This window comes from Mus musculus, chromosome 1 (assembly GCF_000001635.26).
Source record: "Mus musculus strain C57BL/6J chromosome 1, GRCm38.p6 C57BL/6J".
Lineage (NCBI taxonomy): Eukaryota > Metazoa > Chordata > Mammalia > Rodentia > Muridae > Mus > Mus musculus.
The window spans coordinates 108,989,313-109,005,739 of NC_000067.6; the positions used below are offsets into that span (position 1 = coordinate 108,989,313).

Genomic DNA, 16,427 nt, shown 5'->3' on the forward strand with positions numbered 1-16,427 from the left:
GACTGCCGCCACACCCGCTCCCCACACTAAGAATTTCATAAATTCATTATTTTTAATAGATAAGTAGTACTCCATTGCATAAAGGTACCACATTTTCTATACCCATTCTTCTGTTGAGAGATATCTGGGTTCTTTCCAGCTTTTGGCTATTATAAATAAGGCTGCTAACAGTTTTTCAGATATGCAGAAGCACCACAGCTTCTTAGACAGAGCCTGTTTCTGGCTCCAGACATCTGGGCACCCTCCCTGCCAAAGAAGAGGCGTCTGCCCGACCAGGAGGGCTTTGCCTGAGCATCTGGGGGAGACATCTTGGTTCCTGGATCCCTCCAAGACTAGTCTGCGCAGGTGAGAGTGTGGACTACAGAAGCTAACAGCTTCTGGGACAGACCCTGTTTCCGGCCTTCATCTTCTTCAAGGGGACATGTATGAACTCTGTATATCTGTGCACCTTCCTGGCAAGAGGAGAGCTTGCCTGCAGAGAGTGCCCTGACCACTGAAACTCAGGAGAGATCTAGTCTCCCAGGTCTGCTGATAGAGGCTAACAGAATCACCTAAGGAACAAGCTATAACCAGAGACAACTATAACAACCAACTCCAGAGATTACCAATGGTGAAAGTCAAATGTAAGAATCTTACTAATAGAAACCAAGACCACTCACCATAATCAGAACCCAGCATTACCACCTCAGCCAGGCTTGGGCACCCAAACACACCCGAAAACCTAGACCCGGATTTAAAAGCATATCTCATGATGATGGTAGAGGACATCAAGAAGGTCTTTAATAACTTACTCAAAGAAATACAGGATAACACTGCTAAACAGGTAGAAGACCTTAAAGAGGAAGCACAAAAATCCCTTAAAGCAAAACAGGAATATACAACCAAACAGGTGATGAACATGAAAAAAACATACTACACCTAAAAAGGGAAGTAAACAAAATAAAGAAAACCCAAAGTTATGCACCGGTTGAGATAAAAACCCTAGGAAAGAAATCTGGAAACATAGCTGTGAGCATCAGCAACAGAATATAAGAGATGGAAGAGAAAATCTCAGGTGCAGAAGATTCCGTAGTGAACATCGGAACAATAATAAAAAAAATGCAAAATACAAAAAGATCCTAAGTCTAAACATCAAGGAAATCCAGGACACAATGAGAAGACCAAACCTACGGATAATAGGAGTAGATGAGAATGAAGATTTTCAATTTAAAGGGACAGCAAATATCTTCAACAAAATTATAGAAGAAAACTTCCAAAACCTAAAGAAAGAGATGCCCATGAACATACAAGAAGCCTACAGAACTCCAAATAGACTGGACCAGAAAATAAATTCCTCCTGACACATAAAAATCAGAGCAACAAATGTACTAAATAAAGATAGAATATTAAAAGCAGTAAGGGAAAAATGTCAAGTAACATATAAAGGCAGGCCTATCAGAATTACACCAGACTTTTCAATAGAGACTATGAAAGCCAGAATAACCTGGACAGATGTTATACAGACACTTAGAAAACACAAATGCCAGCCCAGGCTACTATACCTAGACAAACTTTCAATTACCATAGATGGAGAAACCAAAGAATTCCACGACAAAACCAAATTCACACATTAACTTTCCAAGAATCCAGCCCTTCAAAGGACTATAACAGAAAAAAAAAAAAAAATAACCTATACAAGGACAGAAACCACACCCTAGAAAAAGCAAGAAAGTAATCCTTCAACAAAATTTGTCAATCACTTAGGAAATAATGATCTTTGGTCTAATTATCCTGAAAATTATTTGTTCTTATTAAATGTTTTTGTATAGGAAACAGGAGTATAAATTCTTCCTTTTTTCAGAAAAAATACTTTATGTTAATGGTGAAATTATATTTCTTTTGGAATAATGCCATATTTCCCTCATCAACTTATCAGCATCTGGTATACATTTTAGCTGATCACATTTAGATACTGTTATTAGCACTGCAGTAAATATGAGCAAACAGGTATCTCATTGATGTGGTTATTTAATTTCTTTCAGATATATATACCCAGAAGTAGGCAATAGTAAAATAATAATAATAATAATAATAATAATAATAATAATAAATCAGGAGCCAAATGCAAATTTTCTGATATACTCTTTAAATTTCAATGAACCAATGTTTTGAGAGAATCTACTTTTGAAAGAACATGAACATCATTTATCCTAAGAGATAAATGTATATGAATACTCCTACACGACAGTAATTTATCAATTACCTAAAACACTTGGAATCAAAAGGTTTTAATCTTTATGTATATTTAATTTAACATACATTAATATCTGAATTTGTCATGTTGAGAGGAAATACACATCTTGAATACACAATATGGCTTGCCATTTTAACCTTAGAGATAATTGTCCTTGTTAAGGTCAAAACATTCTTTCTGTTGTTATTTGTTGTTCTGTTTTTTTTTGGGGGGGTGGGCATTTCTATCTATGCCCATAGCTTATCCCACTTTGAAGTTGTCTCTTACTATGCAGACTATTTCATGGATCATAATCATATTTCTAGTTTAATTCTAAGTTGTACTTGTTGATAACTATATAGCTCATATCTTTCCATTGGCAAATTACTAATCATGATATTCCTCCCTTATGATTTATGCCTTTTACTTAATTATGGATGAATAATAATGAATCTTAATTCTATTTATATGACTACTATATGCATTTTTATTGACATTTGTAAAGCCTTTCTTCATTTCTAATTCTACAGACAACTAATTTGACTTACAGACCCAACATTAAATATCCATGTCATGTTTTCTATTCATGCTTTATTTGATGTCTATAATATCTACATGAAAACAAAGTTGTGAAAACAGACATCACTGTTGCTTCCAGCATATCCATTTCTATGCTTTTATAATATTGTTCAACTTTTTTTTTTATGTTTTGGAACTTCAATTTATCTACATATACAAAAGATGATTTGAGGAGATCCTGTTAAAATTCCTTAATGGAAGTAACAAAAAGTCCTTTAAACACTTTTGGCAGATAAAAAATATGGCTCACTATGTTGTAAAGATTATTATTAAGTTTCCTGAGCCATGGTATACCTAACCTTTGCCCCTCATACAAATCAATCGTGGCCATTCTTACATATAAAGAGTAATCAATATCATTGCTTAAAATATTTTAATGGATTCTAACACAGAAGTTCTGATAATTGTCTATAGTATGTCCTCTTCCCAATAACGAAATTCTCGTTATATTAACTCACTCTCCGTTCACTTGAGACTCACTGGCATAGGTATCATATGGATTCTCAGGGATATAAATTCTGTAGGGTAAGTCTTCACACTTGCTCCCTTAACTTCATGAAGAATATGTTTCATAGTAAATGAAAATATTTATATTTATATTCCAACATTACAAGTTTAGTTAACTTTCATATATCTATAAATATTAAAATATGTCCATCTGTAGAATTTTTAAAGTAGAATGTATTTACATCCTTTTTTCCTTATGGAGAGAAACTAAGTCCCTTGTCACAGAATATAACCCCAACATATATTACAAAGAATCCAACAATTAACCAGTCTATTAATTTTAAATATCTATTAGACACCCAAATTATATTAGAAATAAATTAATGAAAAAATAACAGTTTTCATGCAGCAGCCCTATTATCTGCAAAAATTTTAGGTCTTGCAGTATGGTTGAATCACAATTATTAACTAAATATTTACCTGAATCCCAATTTATATATGTATGGAAGGCATTATTTGTTGCTTAATTTTACTGCTGAAATACAATATATTGAGCAATAAAGATGATAAAACTAGCTAAGCATTCTAAAAAAATAAAATATCTTATGCCCAGAAATGCTTAGCACACATCTGCTCATAATTAAATTGGAAATCTTTGTTTTATGATTTAAGATACCAATTTCAACTGTATTTTATGTAGCTCCTAGTTACCAAGTATTTTAATCCAATTGCAGACTTGCAATTGTCCCTTATCCCTCATATTGAAATCCTCTTGAAGGGAAATACTTGAATTACTAGCTTAGTTAGAGGGATATGCAGTTAAGAGAAAGGGCAGCATAAGCAAGGAAAGGGATGCACTGGTTGTTTACATGGCATTTATCTCACTTCCTAAGACAGCTCTTTATTCTTCATTCTTTGCATCTGTTTCTTTTCAAAGTGAGTAAAAATGCTACTCTTTGAATATAAATTTAACTCTATATTGTTGAAAATAAAAGAAAGTGCTTAAAATTAAAACTATGTGAAAATTTCTAAACTAGTTGCAAATTTCTTCTTTCTGTGTTAATATAAAATATTATTTAATCCTATATAAAACCTACATAGTCATACTCTATTTATTAATTATAAAGTAAATTTTAAATAATTATATTAAATGTTTTTTCCTTCTGTATATCAGATAATGTGCCTTCTATAAATACTGATAAATTGTTTCGTTAAATCGAATTGTATAATGTTTAAAATATTATATAGTAATAAATAGCAAGTGATTTATGTTTTAAACTTCTTACCTAATAAAATATCATATCATCTCATTTATAGAAACATTTATTCTCTATAATAAATGTGCATTTTCTCTAAAACTTTTTAGTAATAAGGACACTTAAATGTACAAAGGTGTTAATAATAAAATATAACTTAGTTTTTTTAGCCATGTGTTGCCTGATAGGGAGAAAGCTTTTAAATTTATTCAAATTTTTAAACAATGCTAATAAATTTTGATTAGTAAATTCTGATTTTCTTCTTTATTCAAGCTCACAAATTATCCTTTCTCTCTTTGTCTATACTGATTTAACAAATTTATACATTCTGTGTAAGTTAAGTCATGTTGGAATTGAAATTCCCAAGTAGTCAACTTCCTTAAGTGTATCTGTTATACCACAAAGTGTTTTAGACCCATCCATACAAGATGGTATAGCACTGAACATAGTTCTGTCTTTAAGCTAGGTGACATTCTATAGTCATTATATTGTAACTTCATCTATTCTGTATATGCTTATTGATTTATTTCTACCAATTAGACTTTAATATCATTTTAATACAGTAAAATATTCTTACTAAATGCAGAGAAATGGCGTTGTTGGATCATTCCATGTGTTTTCATGCTCTACTTCTTCCTTTAGAGTGTCCAGGTCCTGATGTACACCAGACTCAAGGGGATGAAGTGGAGCTGAAAGAGTTAGATTAGCAGGATCTCCGTCCTGTTGTGAGTACCAGGTGAAAAGACCTTCTCTTCGGGTTTTCAGTGTTATAGCTCTTCTCTATTGGGAAGGAATGGAGAAATGGAACATTTCTAGAAGTATCATGAGTCTTCACATGGTGTTTTGCTGAAGGAAAACATATGAGAGAACAAACTGGGACTCAATGAAGTAAAATTGTAACCTCCCCTCAGCCTGAAGCAGGCTGAGCCAGACCTTGACCTTTCTGCCACTAAAGAGATTACCTAGGATGGAGCCTTTCTAGATCACTCTATTGTTCAGTCACTGTCCTGTTCCTCTTCAAGATACTGCTACCTGCTGGGAGGCCACCAAGCTATTCCGGAGACTACACCCTCTCCTGCATGTCATCACCTGCAGCTGTGCTCCAAGAATGAATTGGTGGAATGGGCCCCCCTTCCTCCTCCCTTATAAGCGCATTTTCCATTATACATTTGAGCCTTGATCAGGAAACTTGTCTTGGCTCCATTTTTCTCTTGACCACCTAGTTCCCCTCTCTTTTCAGCCCCGGTTTGCCTCCCAGGTGAAACCCAGTTTCTAACATAAAACTAATAGTCCTAACAGATATTTGCATATTTCATACAAATACAAGAGAAGGTAATTTGTTCTTACCACTTCACAAAGCAAATCTCAACAGATACAAGCAAATTGAAATAAAAATTTGTACACTTTCTGAACACTATTGTTTAAAATTTGATACCAAAATCAGAAAATACAGAAAGTTTAAAGCCTCTTAGACACTGAAGAACTAAGTACTGAAGGAAGAATGGGTTAAGAAAGAAATTCAGAAAGAAAGAAAATACTTGCTAGAATTGAGTAAAGTATTAATAAACAAGAAACCTAAACTTATGGAACAAAATTAATTTGTTTTAAAAAGGCCAAATTATAACACTAAATGCCTATGTTCAGAGAAAAACTAAATGCCTACTTAGAGTAAATGCAGACAGAGAGAGAGGGGGGAGGGAGAAGGAGAGGGAGAGGGAGAGGGAGAGGGAGAGGGAGAGGGAGAGGGAGAGGGAGAGGGAGAGAGAAAGAGAGCTAGCAAGTGTTTAACAGAATTCATGAAAGCTAGAATAAAAATAATTAATTATACCCAAAATGAGCCAGAAGCACAAAAATAATCAAATTTGAAACTGAAGTAAACAAACAAAAAAGAAAGGCAAACATAAAAACAGAATTAATACACAATGAATCAATGAAATAAGAACAGTTGTTTGAGGAAGTCAATAATATTGACAAAGCCTTAGAAATTTTGATTAAAAAATAGAGAGAAATATGTAAAATAAAAATTATAGAAAAATGTGTCACATAACAACATATATCTGGAAAATCCAGATAATCAGAAGGACATAATTAAAACTCAGGTACTGGACTGGATTTTAGATATCCTAAGTGAGGTAACCCAATCACAAAAGAACACACATAATATGCACTCATTGATAAGTGGATATTAGCTCAGAACCACAGAATATCCAAGATACAATTTGTAAAACACTTGAAACTCAAGAAGATAAAAGACCAAAGTGTGGATACTTCGATTCGTCTTAGATGGGGGAACAAAATACCCAGGAAGGAGTTACAGAGACAAAGCTCAGAGCAGAGACTGAAAGAATGACCATCCAGAAACTGCCCTACCTGCGGATCCATCCCATAAACAACCACCAAACCCAGACACTATTTCAGATGCCTACAAGAACTTGCTGACAGGAGCCTGATATAGCTGTTTCCTGAGAGGCTCTGCCTGTGCCTGACTAACACAGAAATAGATGCTCACAGTACCCCTCCTGTTTCATGCTTGTCAGGATAGAAACACTTACCCTTCACTTATCACTTTCTATTAAATCTTGCCTCAAAAGTGTTCAGGGCTCTTTTCCACCAAAACCTTCCTATAGATCAGAGGTGGGCTGAACTTTATGTGACTGTGTAAGATAACCTTCTCACTGGACTTTGGGGTTCAGGAACACTTTATCAGCACTGCTTTTTGGTGCACAGGTAGGGAAGTTCTCCATGACCTTCAAGATTACCAACTTGGAGGGTCTCAATGCTGGTGGTGCTCCATGGAAGGATTATGCCTGGTGGCAGTTGTGCCTGGTGGCAAGTGTGCCTGGTGGCAGGTGCATCTGTGCAGTCCTTCTGGGTCTGAGCCATGCTGTGGTGACTTTGGTTTTAAACACCTGTTCAGGTTCAGTACTGTGGTCTTTCTCTGTTCACTAACTCTGAGGCAAGCCACATCTCTCTTGTGTATGATGATCATCTTCTGGTCATTTCTTGTCTCTGCTTGGTAACTGAGTGGTACCACATCACTCTTTTTTCATTGCCATCTTCTGTTTAGTTCCTGTTTCTGCCTGGTGTCTTGCTCTGTACACAAATTCAGAGTCTTGCCATATTTGTAATTCTGTTGTGGAAAAATGCCCTAAATTTGTGTTGCAGAGAGGAAAACTTGGACTTACATTTTATTGTGTTACAAAGAGGTTTCATTTGTTGAAGTGCTACTTTTCTGGTTGTTTCTCATTTCTGCCTGACAGAGGAAAATTTTGTCTATGTTTTATATTTGTGTTTCTTGTTAGGAGGTGACTTTGATGGGATGACTTTGACAAGCAAGATATATTACTATGGGACAGGCTACCCCTACTACATCCTGCAGGTCAAAATGTCCCACCTTCAACACCATCTGGGGCCCCAGAAGAATCCTTTGAACTGAGATTGGTCCAAGAGATTGAGCAAGTCATTTCTAAAACTTAATTTGGCCAGCAGGACCAAATACATTATGTGGTTGTTTGGCAAGACCTCCTAGAAGACTTAAATGTTTTCTCTGTTGACAATAACCAGTTCTTTCCTTGCTACCAAAATGTGCAAGGATATGAAGGAAGAGAAACTAGATCATCCATCTCCTCCTGCACCACCCCTCTAAACAGAACTTCAAGGGGGAGCTGTAAAGGATGTTGTCTTTCCATGCCCTCCTTATCTATCTATCTATCTATCTATCTATCTATCTATCTATCTATCTATCTATCTATCTATCTATTTTTCCAGTGAGCTCTCAACATTTTTCTGGACCCTTGTCCCAAGGGGTTCCCTCCTTCTCTGTCTCAGTGCCTCAGAATTCTGGTGTAATTAGTCTCAGACATGACTTTACCATCCACGATCTTATGGATAGTTGTCTTCTGTACAGTTTACATGTAGTTGATAGAGTCCATGGCATCACTGAGACTGAAATCTTCTCCATCCTCAAACTAGCTGTGGTAGATGGTGATCTCTACCTCAAGTTTGACCTTGATGTTCAACAGGGCTTCATATTCCTGGGTCTGGCACTGCCCCTCTGCTTAAGCTTGTGCCAGCTTTGTCTCCAGATGCAGAAGGACTCCATTGACTTGCTCCATCTATGCCTTGTATTGGACCACCATATCCCCAAGGCTGTTCTCCAAGTTGATCTTCTGTTTTTTTATGAAGTCCAGGTCAATCTCCAAGGTCTGGAGTGTGCAACTCAGCTCCCTGAGTGTGACTCAGTGTCCTTGCTTTTGGGAGACTTGGTGGTGACAACTGTGGTACTCTCCTCAATCTGCTGAGACCAGTACTTATCCAGTTCCTCACAGTTCTGCTGAACCAGAGCTTCATACTGGGAGCCGATGTTCGCCATGATCTTACTGAGGTCCTGAGATTTGGGAGCATCCACTTGCACAGTCAACCCAAAACTGGCAATCCGGGCTTCCGGAACTTGGATTGCCTGCTCATGATTCTTCTTCATGAACAGCAGTTCTTCCTTGAGTGCTTCAATTTCTATCTCTAGCTGCAACCTTGTGATATTGGTGTCATCTACCACCTTGCAGAGTCCATAGATGTTGCTCTCCACAGACTGGCGCTTGGCCAGTTCTGTCCCATACTTGACTCTAAAGTCATCAGTGGCAAGGCAGGCATTGGCAATCCGCAGGATGATGTGGGCATTGTCCACAGAATTTGTAAAGATCTAAGCCCTCAGGTCTTCAATGGTCTTGAAGTAGTGGCCTCAGTCTCTGACACCCTGTGGCATCTTCTTCTCCAGACGTTCCTTTTATTTTGCGCTCCAGTCTCCTGTTCTCTTTACCTTGTCTAGGTAGCTGGCTAAGCGGTTGTTTAGGTCTTGCATGATCTCCTTTTCGTTCTGGACCTGTAGCCGCCAGCACCTGCATAGATGTTGGCTGTACTGTTGGCAGGCCAGACCTGCTGGCTGGGAGTCTGCACAGAGTTGGCAGAAAAGGTAGTGGAGGAGGTAGTAAAGTTCATTTTGTCTGGAGAGGAGAGAAAAGCAAGAGACCATGACAGGAATTCAGCACGATCTATTTTTCTTTTCCTTTTTTTTTTAAACCTAAATTTTATTTATTTTTTCTCATATTAAAAAAAATAAGATTAATTTTAACACATATGTCCTACCCATCTTCTAAAGCACAACTCACGTTTTATCTAATTCTCACTAGATATGTGTTATTTTATTAAAATAATAAAATTTATTTTAAAATATACAACATAGTATTGACATTCTTTAAGACATCAAAATAATTTATAAAAGTCAATGCCTCTTAAATATACACGATATCTTCTGAAACTAAAAGTAATATGCACTCAACCAGTTTTTAAAATTTATTTGGGACATTAAACATGACAGAAGTAGAAAAAAAAATCTCATATGAAGTCCTCTCTGAAAGGAAATTGTGCAAAGTTCCTGATTAGACAGAAAACATTCCATCTCGAAGGGAGAATATGCAGCATAACTGTGGCTTCGTAGTTGGGTAGTGTTTCTTCTGTTTTCATTTTCTGGAATAGTTTGAAGAGTATTGGTATTAGTTCTTCTTTGAAGGTCTGATAGAATTCTGCACTAAACCTCATCCTGAGATTTTTTTGAGCTGGGAGACTTTTAATGAATGCTTCTATTTCTTTAGAGCTTATGGGACTGTTTGAATGGTTTATCCAACTCTTATTTAATTTTGGTATTTGGTATCTGTTTAGAAAATTGTCCATTTTTCCAGATTTTCCAGTTTTGCTGAATATAGGCTTTTGTAGTAGGATCTGATGATTTTCTGAATTTCCTCAGTGTCTGATGTTATATATCCCTTTTTATTTCAGATTTTGTTAATTTGGATACAGTCTCTGTGCCCTCTGGTTAGTCTGGCTAAGGATTTATCTACCTTGTTCATTTTCTGAAAGAACCAGCTCCTGGTTTTGTTGATTCTTTTTCTTTCTACTTGGTTGTGGGGCATTGGGCTATGCATAGACAGGCTGGTCTCCAGTTGAGCCAAGATGCTGAATCCTGGGACCTTGTGGTCATAATTTACCTACATGGGACTGAAGGAGTTCTCTCATGCTCCTGGAACTCTGGCTCCTGCTTAAGTTACTGGCCCCCACAGACCCCACAAGAGAAGCATGGCTAGAAGTCACAATGTCCCAAGCTTCTGACCTTCAGGCTAAACTCCTCCCCAGTCACCTAGCAACAGAAAAGATAGCTGCTCACTTTAAAAGGGGCTGTTTGACTGCTCCTTGCTGTCTCTCACTCTCTCACTCCTTTGTTCTCTTGCTCTTCCTCTCCTCTCCTCTCCTCTCCTCTCCTCTCCTCTCCTCTCCTCTCCTCTCCTCTCCTCTCCTCTCCCCTCCCCTCCCTCTTACTCTCCTTTTCTCTAGCCTTTCCCCCTCTCTTTCTTCTACCTTCTCTCTTTCCCCCTGTCTTTCTATAATAAAGATCTAAAACCATAGACAGTCTCTGTTCATCAAGGCTGTGCTCACTCTCGAATGCATGGGAACCTCTCTTCCCTCAGCCCTTTCTCCCACAACCCTGGGCTACAGGGTGTATCCCAGGCCCCCTTTTGGTTTTGGGGGCTGCCCCTTGACCACCCCCCATCGAGTGGGTCAGAGGCTTGGATACCCACCTGGGGCTGAGTAGAAAGTGTCTGCCTGTCCAGAGCATAGGTGGAAATCTGACGGGAAGTGGGCTCTCCTCCCCCTTCTTTCCCGAGGCCCCTTTTTAGTTCCCACACTTGGTTGATTTCAGCCCTTAGTTTGATTATTTCCTGCCACCTACTCCTCTCAGCTGTATTTACTTTTTTCCTGTACTAGAGCTTTCAGGTGTGCTGTTAAATTGCTAGTGTATACTCTCTACTTTCTTTTAGGAGCTACTCAGAGTTGAGTTTTCTTCTTAGCACTGATTTCATGGTATCCCATAAGTTTGGGTATGTTGTATCTTAATTTTTATTACATTATAAAATGTCTCTAATTTCTTCCTTCCTTCCTTCCTTCCTTCTTTCCTTCCTTCCTTCCTTCCTTCCTTCCTTCCTTTCTTTCTTTCTTTCTTTCTTTCTTTCTTTCTTTCTCTCTTTCTTTCTTTCTTTCTTTCTTTCTTTCTTTTTTTCTTTCTTTCTTTCTTTCTTTCTCCCTCCCTCCCTCCCTTCCTTCCTTCCTTCCTTCCTTGCTTCCTCCCTTCCTTCCTTTCCCCTCTCTCTTTCTTTCATTCTTTCTATCTTGATCAAGTTATCATTGAGTAGGGCATTGTTCAGTTTCCATGCATATGTGGGCTTTCTGTTGTTTTTATTGCTATTGAAGACCTGCCTGAGTCCATGGTGATCTGACAGGATGCATAGGACTATTTCTATGTTCTTGTATCTGTTGAGGCTTGTTTTATGACCGATTATATGGTCAATTTTGGAGAAGGTACCATTAGGTGCTGAGAAGATATCTTCTTTTGTTTTAGGATGAAATGTTCTGAAGGTATCTGTTAAACCACTTGGTCCATAGCTTCTTTTAGTTTTATTGTGTCTCTGTTTAGTTTGTGTTTCCATGATCTGTCAATTGATGAGAGTGAGAATTGAAGTCTCCCACTAATATTGTGTGAGGTGCAATGTGTGCTTTGATCTCTAGCAAAGTTTCTTTTATGAATGAGGGTGCCCTTGCATTTGTAGCATAAATGTTCAGGATTGAGAATTCTTCTTGGTAGATTTTTTTCTTTCCTGTATGCAACAAAATGCTGAGTCCTGTTTAGGTATCCAGTCTGTTAGTCTACATCTTTTTATTGGAGAATGAGCCCACTGAGTTTAAGAGATATTAAGAAAAAGTGATTGATGCTTCCTGTTATTTTGTTGTTGGAGGAGGAATTGTTTTTGTGTATATCTTCTTTGGATTTATTGAAAGAAGATTACCTTCTTTGTTTTCTAAGGTATAGTTTCCCTCCTTGTATTGGCATTTTCCATCTATTATTCTTTGTAAAGTTGTATTTGTGGAAACATATTGTACAAATTTGTTTTTGTCATGCAATCTTGTAATTTCTCCATCTATTTTAATTGAGAGTTTTGCAGGGTATAGTAGCCTGGGTTGTCACTTGTGTTTTCTTAGGGTCTGTATAACATCTGTCCAAGGTCTTCAAGCTTTCATAATCTGTGATTAGAAATCTGTGCAATTCTTATAGGTCTGCCCTTATGTGTTACTTGGGCTTTTTCCCTTACTGCTTTGTTTTGTTTTGTTTTGTTTTGTGCATTTGGTATTTTGACAATTATGTAAAGGGAAGTATTTGTTTTCTGGTCCAATCTATTTGGAGTTCTGTAGGCTTCCTGTATGCTCATGGGCATCTCTTTCTTTAGGTTAGGGAAGTTCTCTTCTATAATTTTATTGAAGATATTTACTGGTTTTTCAAGTTGGGAATCTTTGCTATCTTCCATACTTACTATCCTTATATTTGTTCTTCTCATTGTGTCCTGTATTTCCTGGATGTTTTGAGTTAGGAGGTTTTCACATTTTGTATTTTCTTTGACTGTCATGTAAATGTTTTCTATGGTGTCTTCTGCACCTGAGATTATCTCTTCCACCTCTTGTATTCTGTTGGTGATGCTTGCATCTATGACTCCTGATCTCTGTCCTAGGATTTCTATCTCCAGGGTTGTCTCCTTTTGTGAGTTCTTTATTGTTTCTATTTCAATTTTTATATCCTAGATGGTTTTGATCACTTCTTTCATCTGGGTGTATTCTGTAATACTTTAAGGGATTATTGTGTTTCCTCTTCAAGGGCTTCTAGCTGTTTACCTGTGTTCTCTTGCATTTTTTATAGGAGTTATTTATGTCCTTCTTAAAGTCCTCTATAATCATCTTGAGATGTGACTTTAAAATCAGAATCTTTCTTTTATGGTGTGTTTGGTTTTCCAGGGCTCACAGTGGTAGACGATCTGGATTCTGAAGATGCCAATTGGCCTTGGTTTCTGTTGCTTATGTTCTTACCCTTGCATCTCGCCATCTGGTTATCTCTGGTGTTAGTCGGTCTTGCTGTCTCTGACTATGGTTTTTCCCTCCTGCAACATTATGTGTCAGTACTCCCGGGAGACCAGTTCTTTAAAGGAGGAATTTGGGTGTTGAAAGCTGTGGCATGGGATCAGCTTCAGGGTGCAGATGGAAACTGGAAGGATCCTATTCCAGGATGATCCTTGTTTCCTTTTACTGACAGTTTCATTTGGGTTCTTTTGAGCAGAAGTGGTGGTCTTACCATTGCTCACAAGTGTCTCTGCACCCCAGTGAGACCAGCTCTCTCTTGGAGGTATTTGGCTATGCAGTGCTGTTGCACAGAATCAGCTGCTGGCGCATACAGAAACTGGAAGTGTCCTCCGTTATTTAATCCCTAAGGTATAACAGCAGCTCTGCCACAGGCAGCCCCGCTGCAGGCAGGGGAAGGGAGACCTGGTACAGGGACATGAAGCTACAAGGGGGCTGTCCTCCAAGTCTGATTCTGTTATCCTTTCCTTGCGTGCACCAGGGCTGGTTGTTGATGAAAGAAACAAACCTCATCACTACTGGCCTTTTACCTCTAGTGACCCTTATTGTGAATAACTTTTACAGGTTACCTTCACCAGTGAAGACAGGGAAAAAAAAATCCAGTCAGAGGCCAGTAAGCTGGTTCCTGGCCCTACAGGAGATCCGCTCCAATAACCATGAAGTTATTGATATTTGCTTTACCCCGACTCACTCAGACTGAGACTTTAACTTCATTAAAGGTAGAAAGAGACGCTTGGTTTACTGTCATGCCCTGCTGGCAGGTCTCAAAGTAGTTGAAAGACAGCACACCAATTTGGCCAAAGTATATGACATCAAGCAGAGAGAGAAATTAGAAAAAAAGAATCCGAGAGACAGTGGCAGATTAGAAGCCAATGATGGGATAATGGGAACAAACTTGTGACCTGGTAAAGATCTAGCTGACAGTCACAGCCACACCAGAGAACAGTAGAAGACCTCTGAAATATTTGGCTTCTTAAAATAGAGACAATCAGGACCCCCCCCAAAGAAAATCCCTTATTGGTAAAGAGAAAGAAGGCTATCCAAACGCTGGAGTAAAAAAAATTAAAAGCCCAGTGTAACTCTAAAAATAATGGAGAAATCCACCAACATCCTTGTTAATTAATAGAGTTCAAATTTCTATTTTGCTGAAACCTAAAGATAAATACTCTTTAACAGTTTAAAAATGTCTTCCTGGTGTCAGTAGATCCAAAACAAAAGTGTCTAAAAAGAGATCCAGGACCTCTTGGAGGCCCTGAAAAATTTGGACTACCATGTCTCCACTAAGACAGCCCTACTCTGTCATCTACTAGTATCTTCCCTAGACACAAAGGCTGCATACTCTGACTCTGGTCATCAGCCAGTGGCTTACCTGTCAAAGAACTAAGATCCAGTTGCCAGACACTGACTCTCCAACCCCAACTCCTTTTTACCACAATGATCTTCTGGTTAGTGACTCATTGCCAGTCTCTCCTCTCTAATGCCCCCAGGATAACTTTTCAGCTGCCCAGCTGCCTCACTGCCCTGATTATCTAGATCTATATGGATCTTCTGCATGACTAGATATTTTGGACTATACCCATTGGACCAGACTTCAGGATAGTCCCTTGATGGATGTAGAGATAATGCAGTTCACTAAGTAACAACAGCCTCATTTAAGATGGACAGAGGCATGGTATGGCAGCAGTGGTCTCAGACAACAAGATCATATGGCCAGAGACAATCCTGACAAGAATGTTGGCCCTGAAAACTGAACTGGTAGCTCCAACCAAGGCATTAGAGCTACAAAAAGATGAGAAGCACAGATAGACAGTGTGTCTTTGCTACTGCTCATGTCCATGGAGCTATTTATAGGTAGAGAGTCCTTCTGATGGGAGAAGGAAAGACTATCAAAAATAAAGAAGAAATCCTCTCCCTACTAAGTGTTCCATGGGGCCTAAAAATCAGGCCATCATTCGCTACGTAAGACACCAGAAAAGAAAGGACCCAGTTTCAGAGGACTACAATAGAGCAGATCAAGGAGCCCATCATGCTGCACTAGAAATCAGGCATCTCTTGCCCCTAACTTCCCTGGATCTGGGGGATTCTATACTCAGAGACTACCCTAAGTATTTAATAGGTACCATAATCTATGCTAGAATTTTTCCCATGTCACTATGTTATGATAGACTGTGGAGAACAGCAGGTTACAAACTCATTGTGCATATTTCATGTGACCCATTACTCTTCCCACATGGGTGTCCAGAGAATACAGGATTTGTTAAGACATGTTAATATTCAGATTAGAGATGCCGACTCAAAGATAATTGAAATTGTTAAGATCTGTAAATCCTGCTAATTATACCCAAGGCCTAGTATCTACTAAGAGACAGACATTATAGAGTTCACACCAGAAAGATTTGATCTAAAAATTTACTGATGATTATAAATACCTTTTCAGGTTAGACTGAGGCTTTCCCAACTAAGCATGAGATTGCACAGATGATAATAAAGAAACTGCTTAAATAATTTTTTCCAAACTACAGTTTTTTAGGTGTATATGGCCAAACAATGGACCTACATTTGCGTACCAGGTAAACCAGGGATTAACTAATATTCTGGGTATTGTTTGGAAACTTTATTGTGCTTACACACCCCAGAGTCCAAGATAGCTGAAAAGGATGAATAAAACCCTAAAAGAGACCTTAACAACATTGACCTTGGAGACTCAGAGTGACTGAGGTAACTTTTTTCCCCTTCTTCCTTTATAGAATACAGAGCTCCCCATATTAAATGGGATTCACCCCTTTTGAAATTATATTTGGTTCATCTACTCCCATTATCCCCAACCTACAAATAGAGGTTATTGAAGAAGCAGGTGATTTCCAATTATTAGATGAACTAAAGGGTGTCCAATGGGTATACACACATGGTTGGATTAATCTTTG

At 38.0% G+C, this 16,427-nt stretch overlaps 1 pseudogene; it reads right to left on the minus strand.

Annotated features, from left to right (window-relative positions):
* Positions 8,258-9,537, minus strand: Gm17847 (predicted gene, 17847; annotated as a pseudogene).